Raw genomic sequence first — 9070 nt, 5'->3', positions numbered from 1 at the left:
AGTTCAAGAAGCAACAGTTAGAACTGGACATGGAACAATAGACTAGTTCCAAATAGGGAAAGGAGTATATCCATGCTGTATATTGTCACCCTGCTTATTTAACTTCTATGCAGAGTACATCATGAGAAATGTTGGGCTGGCTGAAGCACAAGCTGGAATCACGATTGCTAGGAGAAATATCAATAACCTCAGATACGCAGGTGATACCACCCTTATGGCAGAAAGCGAAGAAGAACTAAAGAGCCTCTTGATGAAAGTAAAAGAGGAGAGTGAAAAAAGTTGGCTTAAAACTCAACATTCAGAAAACTAAGATCATGGCATCTGGTCCCATCACTTCATGGCAAATAGATGGGAAAACAGTGGAAACAATGACAGACTTTATTCTTTTGGGCTTCAACAAAATCACTGCAGATGGCGACTGCAGCCATGAAGTTAAAAGACACTTGCTCCTTGGAAGAAAACCTAGACAGCATATTGAAAAACAGAGACATTACTTTGCCAACAAAGATCTGCCTAGTCATAGCTATGTTTTTTCCAGTAGTCATATATGGATGTGCGAGTTGGACCATAAAGAAGGTTGAGTGCCAAAGAATTGATGTTTATGGACTGTGGAGTTGGAGAAGATTCTTGAGAGTCCCTTGGATTGCAAGAAGACCCACCCAGTCCATCTTAAAGGAAATCAGTCCTGAACATTCATTAGAATGACGGATACTGAAGCTGAAACTCCAATACTTTGGCCACCTGATGTGAAGAGCTGACTCATTGGAAAAGACCTTGATGCTGGGAAAGATCGAAGGCTGGAGAAGACAGGGACAACAGAGGACGGCATGGTTGGATGGCATCACCAACTCAATGGACATGAGTTTGAGCGAGCTCTGGGAGTTGGTGATGGTTAAGGAAGCCTGATGTGCTGCAGTCCATGGGGTTACAAAAGAGTCAGACATGACTGAGTGACTGAGCTGAACTGATGGACATATAGCATATACATATAAGTTTAAGGTATGCAGTGTGATGATTTCATTCATATGTATATTGCAGAATTATTATTTTAATACGGTTAAACCTCCTCTATCACCTCATATAATTACAATTTTTTTTTAGTGATAACATTTTAGATATACTCTTTTAGCAACTTTCAAGTATGTAGTACAATATTATTAACTAAGGTCCCCAAAGTGTTTTAAGTCCCTAGAGTTTATTTATCTTAGAATTACAAGTTTGTAATTTTTGACCAACTTCTCCCCATCCACACACCTCCCTCCTCTGGTTCCTCTTTCTATGAGTCTGGATTTGTTAGATTTTACATATCTATGAGATCATAAAATATTTTTCTTTCTTTCTCTGACTTTTTTCACTTAGTACAATGCCCTTAAGGTCCATTCATTTTGTCATAAAAGGCAGGGTTTCCTTCATGTTTATGACTGAATAATATTCTGTTGGATATATGCCCCATACTTTTTATCCATGTTCTGTTGAATGTCATTAAAGTTCCTTCCATATCTTGGCTACAGTGAGTAATGTTACAGTGATCATGGGGGTTCACATACCTCTTCAAGGTAGTAGTTTTATTTACTTTATATGCCCAGCAGTAGGATTGCTGGATTCTATCATAATTTTATTTTTACTTTCTTGAGGAAACTTCATACTGTTTTCTAAAACAGTCCACCTCTGCTAGTCCCTGGCTCGCCTGGCCAGAGCTGGGCTGTATGGTGAAGTTGGGTGCCCATTTCACTCTCCTCCCGTCTGGAGAATGTCTGCTTTTGCACTGGGCTGCCTGGGCTCGGAGGAGTGATGGTGGGGCTAAACTACCTTTCCTACCTTCATCAGTACATCTTCTCTTATTTCTATGCTTCACTCAGGTGGTATAATCCCTTACCTGTATTCATAGCTCTTGGTAAGATATTTTCATGCAGAAAAAATTGTTCAAATTGGTGTTTTCTTTTTTATTTTTAATATGAAGTTTGGATGTGGTGGTGGTTAATGCTTTTTCGCTCTGTTATTTTTCCTTTTTTTTTTTTTTTTTTTTTTGTCGTTTGGAGGAAACTATACTGAGTAATAATGCTACGAGCTTTTCTCTATTTTCACATTAACTCTTCCCCCAGGAGAAGTAGTGAGTTAATTCGTTGGAGTTTGGAATGAGAAACAGCATGTTTTTTTATCCCCTTTGGCTATCACTTCTTTTTTTCTTTCCCAAGGAAGAATCCTTTGACTTTACCTCTGCCTACCTCATTAGTCATAAAAGCTAATCATTTCTAAGTTGTGATAATTTAAATTTAACTTCTCAAGAACATAAACATGAACTTAACATAAACATGAACTTTGTCATTAGGTGTCTTCTGATATGATAGAGTATGCTTATATTAATTTTTAAATTATCCACCATAAAGCAAACAAAAGTACTTTAAATAAAACATCAGGTTGGCACAGAGCTCCTAGGGATCTATAAACCTGAAAGAGAAATGCAGTACTCAATACTAATAACAATAAAATAAATAATTTGTTGTAAAAATGAGAGCTCTTCTCTTTACAAACTTTTTGGCATTATGCTCAACTTAGACATTTAAGAAATTTGAAAATTGTATATAAATAATTAAACATAGACGTATCTTGATTAAAAGCAATCCTATTGATTTTTAAACACTTTGATTTATGTGAGAGGGTTCTGCCTATAGCTGTCCAATTTTCCCAGCACCACTGGAAGAAGAGACTGTCTTTTCTCAATTGTATATTCTTTCCTCTTTTGTTATAGGTTGACTAGTGATAAGTGGGTTTATTTCTGGTATTTCTATCCTGCTCCATTGATTTATATATCTGTTTTTGTACCAGTAACATATTGTTTATTACTCAGCTATAAAAAGAATGAAATAATGCCATTTGCAGTAACTTGGATGGATTTAGAGATTATCATGCTGAGTGAAGTATGTCATATAGAGAAAAAATATCATTTGATATCACTTACACATAGAATCTAAAAAAAAGATACAAATGAACTTATTTACAAAGCAGAAATAGACTCACAGATGTAGAAAACAAATTCTTAGCTACCAAAGGGGAGGGAAGTAGGGATGAATTAGGAGTTTGGGATTAACAGATACATGCTACTATATATGAAATAGATAAATAGCAAGGACCTACTGTGTAGGGGACCCTACTCAATATCTTATAATAAATAACCCATAATGGGAAAGAACCTGAAAAAAGAATAGATAGATAGATATCTGAATCACTTTACTGTTTACCTGAAACTAATACAACATTGTAAATGAACTATACTTCAATAAAAAAAATTTTTTTAATTTAAAGTTAACATCTTCACATTTTGTTAAATGCAAACTTACATATTGAACTACCAAAACTAATGTGAAAGGAGAAGCTAGACTTTGAAAATAGAAGCTAGAGGTGAACACTTGTTATCCTTGTTTGATTTGCTATTTAGGAGCAGAAAGACTTCATTTTAAACATTTTCTATTGTGTCTGTCATGTATGTTCATTGAGTTATAATATTTGTCCCACCCCTACACTCCCAAATTACCTAAAAATATTACATATCACGTTTAACTTGTGAACTTTTGCCTTCACTTGGCCTAGTCCTGTAAAACTGTGTGTTCTCTTAAATTGTTATCTGATAGGCTATTAGAGAACTGGAGACTACCGTCCTGTATACCAATCAATTGCCATTGCTTCCAAGGAAGTAGGGAGACTTGCCATATTACATATTGCTTGGGATAAAAAACAATCATTCTTCATCTTGAACAATTTTCTACAAATATTATTTGTGCTTAGATTGTTTATGTTCAACTTTCGAAAATCACAAAAGTTTGTAAAGTATGAAAGAGGATGTTTATTATGAAACAAATTGCTATTACATGCTTATGTTTTTGAAGAGACTATCAAGTGTACAATATTTTTAAATAAAACAGTAAAAGAAAAAAGTCTATTTTAAACCGCCCACCAAAAAAGAAAAAGAAAAAAAAACTTTATGTGAACCATCTGGCTAAACAATAGCTGGAACAATAGCAGATAAATGAAAAGAGTAACTTTGTTTCATTTTACCTTCTTATTCTATTAAGTCAGTATTTTAACTGACTCCCTGAAATGGTAACCTCCAAGCTCCCAGTCAGAATAATACCCCTGGACCCCATCACAAATCCGTGGAGTAGTGCTGTTCAACTTTTTAAATAATGATGAAAATTGAACACATCTATTTCAACATCCTGTTTCATAAAGGGGCATATTCAAAAGCAAAGACATTACTTTGCCAACAAAGGTCCGTCTAGTCAAAGCTATGTTTTTTCCAGTAGTCGTGTATGGATGTGAAAGTTGAACTGTAAAGAAAGCTGAGTGCTAAAGAATTGATGCTTATGAACTGTGGAGTTGGAGAAGATTCTTGAATCCCTTGGACCACAAGGAGACCCAATCAGTGCATCCTAAAGGAAATCAGTCCTGAATATTCATTGGGGGGACTGATGCTGAAGCTGAAATCCAATACTTTGGCCACCTGATGCAAAGAACCGACTTATTTGAAAAGACCCTGATGCTAGGAAAGATTGAAGGCGGGAGGAGAAGGGGATGACAGAGGATGAGATGGTTGAATGGCATCACTAATACAATGGACATGAATTTGAGTAGGCTCTGGGAGTTGGTGATGAACAGGGAAGCCTGGCGTGCTGCAGGCCATGGGGTTGCAAAGAGTCGGACACAACTGAGCAACTGAACTGAACTGAACTGAGCTGTGAAGGGGAAACTAACTTGCTTAAAAATATCTCCTTCAAGAATTTCCCAGATTCCTAAGAGCAGAGAGTAAGAATTCATTAACAGATTTCTATCATCCTGTGTGTTTACATTATTATAAGTCATGTCCAACCCTTGTGACCCCATGGACTGTATCCCACCAGGCTCTTCTGTCCATGGGATTTCCAAGGTAAGAATGGTGAAATGGGTGCCATTTCCTTCTCCAGAGGATCTTCCTGACCAAGGGCTCAAACCCTCCTGCATTGCAGGCAGATTCTTTAGTGCTGAGCCACCAGGAAAGACCCTAAGATAGTTACTAGAGATAAATACTTCCTGCTGTCTAGTTTCTAGGCTCTTCATAGGAGTGTATGTCCTGTGATGATACTAGTTGAATGAATCATATGACTAGTTTTGGCCAAGAAATGTGAATATCAATTGTGTGTGCCAATTTTAAGTCAGAGTATAGAAGGTTCTCTTTGTCCTCTTTTCTTTTGACCTGATCGTATAGTGTTCCAAAAGGTAGCTGTGCTGACTGCCCTGGGGCTCCCAGACAGTTCTCAAAAGACATGTACCTTGAGAGAAAAATAAACCTTTTGTTTTCAGTCTCTGTGATTTGAGTTTATTATGCAGCTTAACAGAGTCCAACCTGTTTGACTGCACTTCAATAATTTAAGACCCAACTTTTCCTGAACACGTGAATGTTTAGTCAAACTGTACGTACTTTGTCTCTCATGGAAATACGGAATCATGAAGCCATTTTATATCTGTGTATCCTTTAACAATTTAAAAAATCTCACTTATTATCTCACTTATCTTGTAAAATAGTCCTCTCAGAAAACATGAGAGTTATTATTACCACTGTTAATGAATTAAGAGGTTAGAAATAGTTGAATAATTTGATATTCAGTCACAAAGCCAAGACTTAAATACACAGATTCATTACAGTTTGTTCTTCCTCTCCCTGCTGCACTTTCTTTTTCCAAAATCATCATCAGCATCGTGAATACCACAAAGGTCTAAGTTATGTCAGATAGTTAATAGACCGGATCTTATAATGGGAAGTTTTAGAAACTAAAAAAGAAATGTCCTCCGTTAAAATCGAGTCCGTGACCACTAAGGACTTTAATTACAGGGCCAGCATTCTTACATTAGTAAAGATACATAGTCATTGATTTTGTAGAGGGGACTAGTAACAAATAATCCATATTATGAATAACCTCTTTATTTAAAAAAATAAGAAAAACACACCAAGAATGTTGGTTATACAGTCCCCCCCAAAAGTAGCATTATTTATTTTCTTGGAATTCTGACTATGTGCGACCCCATAGATGGCCTCCTACCAGGCTCCCCCGTTCCTGGGATTCTCCAAGTACCATTATTAAGAAGAAAAAAAAAGAGAGAAAACCACAAATCTAATGAATCCTTGAGCATGCCTCAGCATCTGTCATGCTATCAAAATTGTATGGGTTTTGCCTAAATGGATGCTTAAGATTTGTTGTTTATAGGAAACGCTTCCAGGGTTTGAAGAAAAACCTGTCTTTTGTCTTAAGAGGGAATCTGTTCAATGTTTATAGAACTACTGTGACACTTTTGCAGGCGAACCTATCGCTGTCTTTGCATCTAGCCAGGTGTGACTCCCAAAGCCTGCCTGTGTGATTCCCATCACAATGGCAATAAGGAACAAATGAGATTATTAAATGTAAACTGTCTTACATGAAACAAGAAAAATGAAGAGAGAAACTTTTTGTTCTTCTCTTCAATAGTTTTTGTTACTAGCCAAGCTTATTTTTTAAAATGGCAATTTTATGGGATATATCAACTTGAGTATCAACTTAAGATTCAAGATAAAGTGGTATCTCATTTATCCTGTTTTTGTAGTAAATATGATTTATGCACATGGACGATTTATTGTCGTTTTCTCACAGATTTCAGAGTGTATCCTTGCACACAGAAAAAGTCACTCAAAAGTCTCTTCAATTTAATTGTTCCACGCCATCAATTACCCGCATATGCATATACAGAGTGTGAAGCTTTTCCATCTGAAAGGATTAAGAAACATTTTATGAATACTAAAATCTATACTGCAGATTTAGAGTACCTGCACCTGTGCCTGCATCTGTTTTTAAGGGTCAGAAAAGGACAGCTGAAACTTTCAGGTTTCAAGGGGTAAAGAATAGGATTTTCTTACCTCGGCAGGAATAAGCTGTAAGAATATATACTTCTGATAGTAGTCATATGTCACATTTCCCAGCTGTTAAGGTCTCCTTCAGTATAGTTAATTACTTACATTTTATTTTTCAAGTCAGGCAGTTTACACCTGTGATATCATACATCCCTTAAGGCTGATGGACCTGAAATATTTAGAATGTTAAGATATCCTCCAGGGTAGGAGCAGGAGAGGCAGAGAACAATTCGATGATTTGGTGCAGTCACACTTATTTTATAATGGGCACGGTTTATGTAAATTTTCCATTAGCAGAATGAGTTCTGGAGTACACGTATCAATAGGGGTGAAAGGCATACCTGAGTGATTGTAAAAGATATTTCTGAAGGCTCTACTGTGGTTAAAGCTTCTGCCAGCCTGCAGAGGAATTTTATTATATCCTGCGAAAGCAATTGGTGGACACTACTGAGACTAGAGTGTATCTGAGTACAAGCCCATATGCCGTACAAGTATCTTTAAAGAATTGAACATAAGTGTGCATTAATGGCAACAAACACAACATTGTAAAGCAACTATTCAGTTCAGTTCAGTCGCTCAGTCGTGTCCAACTCTTTGCAACTCCATGGACTGCAGCACGGCAGGCCTCCCTGTCCATCACCAACTCCCGGGGTTTACTCAAATACATGTCCCTTGAGTCGGTGATGCCATCAACCATTTCATCCTCTGTCATCCCCTTCTCCTCCTGCCCTCAATCTTTCCTAGCATCAGGGTCTTTTCCAATGAGTCAGCTCTTCACATCAGGTGGCCAAAGTATTGGAGCTTCAGCTTCAGCATCTGCCATAAAGGTTGTATAGTCTGCATATCGCGCAGGTTGTTGGTCTTTCTCCCAGAACTCTTGATTCCGACTTGTGCTTCATCCAGCCTGGCATTTTGCATGATGTACTCTGTGTGTAAGTTAAATAAGCAGGGTGACCATATATAGCCTTGACGTACTCCTTTCCCAATTTTGAACCAGTCCATTGTTCCATGTCTGGTTCTAACTGTTGCTTCCTGACCTGCATATAGATTTCTCAAGAGGCAGGTCAGGTGGTCTGGTATTCCCATCTCTTTAAGAATTTTCCAGAGTTTGTTGTGATCTACTCAGTCAAAGTCTTTAGTATAGTCAATGAAGCAGAAGTAGATGCTTTTGTGGAATTATCTTGCTTTTTCTATGATCCAACCGATGTTGGCAATTTGATCTGGTTTCTCTGCCTTTTCTAATAAATGTCAATAGTTAAGGAGATTGGAGAGGAGGCTGTGGTTTGGGACCCAGAGTGAATGTGAGAACACTGAGTAAAGAGAAAATATCTTCACAAGTTAAAAAAGATCTGCTTGATTCAAGTATTGTAAATATTCTAATTCACCTTAATAGTTCTAAGGCTTTTCTTTTTTCCCATTGTTTACCAATGGATTGGGGTAATGTTAAAGAAAATTTTAAAATCTGAACACATGTTTCTGAAGTTATCCTAACAGCTCAGAGACTGAATCTGAAATAGCAAAAAGTTTTTCCAATATCTAATGTAGGTTTCTTCCCAGGAAATGATGACACCTAAAGATAGTAATGAAATAAATGAAGTCCAGTTTTTCTTCTTCTAACAATATATGTGAGCTTTTTTCTTGGTTGACAGAGTCATTAGAAGCAATAAAAGAAAAAAAAAAAAACCCAACATCCCAAACTTCACTATGGTCATCACTGGCAAAGCTACCATAAACGTTCTCTTAATAAAAATCAATCATTCAGTGTTCCATATCAGTGAACAAGAACACTCACCCAGAAAATGAAATTTATGTGTAATCTATCCATCTAGATAAGATGGCATCTTGGTCATGAGGGAAGCAAAGAGCTCTGGATAAGGAAGATGAAAATCTGAGTCTCAGTTTTTCTCTGTCTCTTACACTTTAACTAGGACATGGCAGAAATGTAGGATCAAAGTTCCTTGTCTATAATGTTATGACTAAGTTCTTGTTTTATGAGCTACGAAGTTCTATAACTTTTGGAGTCTGATCTGAGTAGAGAATACTTTCCAGACATTACTGCCAAAGACAAGTGGGCCATGGACTTGACAAGGCATGGTAGAAGGCACAGCTGCTGAGATTCAACAACAGCTAAAACTAGACTGTAATTTTGGAAAATGT

This window comes from Oryx dammah, unplaced genomic scaffold (assembly GCF_014754425.2).
Source record: "Oryx dammah isolate SB20612 unplaced genomic scaffold, SCBI_Odam_1.1 HiC_scaffold_3, whole genome shotgun sequence".
Taxonomy (NCBI): Eukaryota; Metazoa; Chordata; class Mammalia; order Artiodactyla; family Bovidae; genus Oryx; species Oryx dammah.
This window is presented reverse-complemented; position numbering follows the sequence as displayed.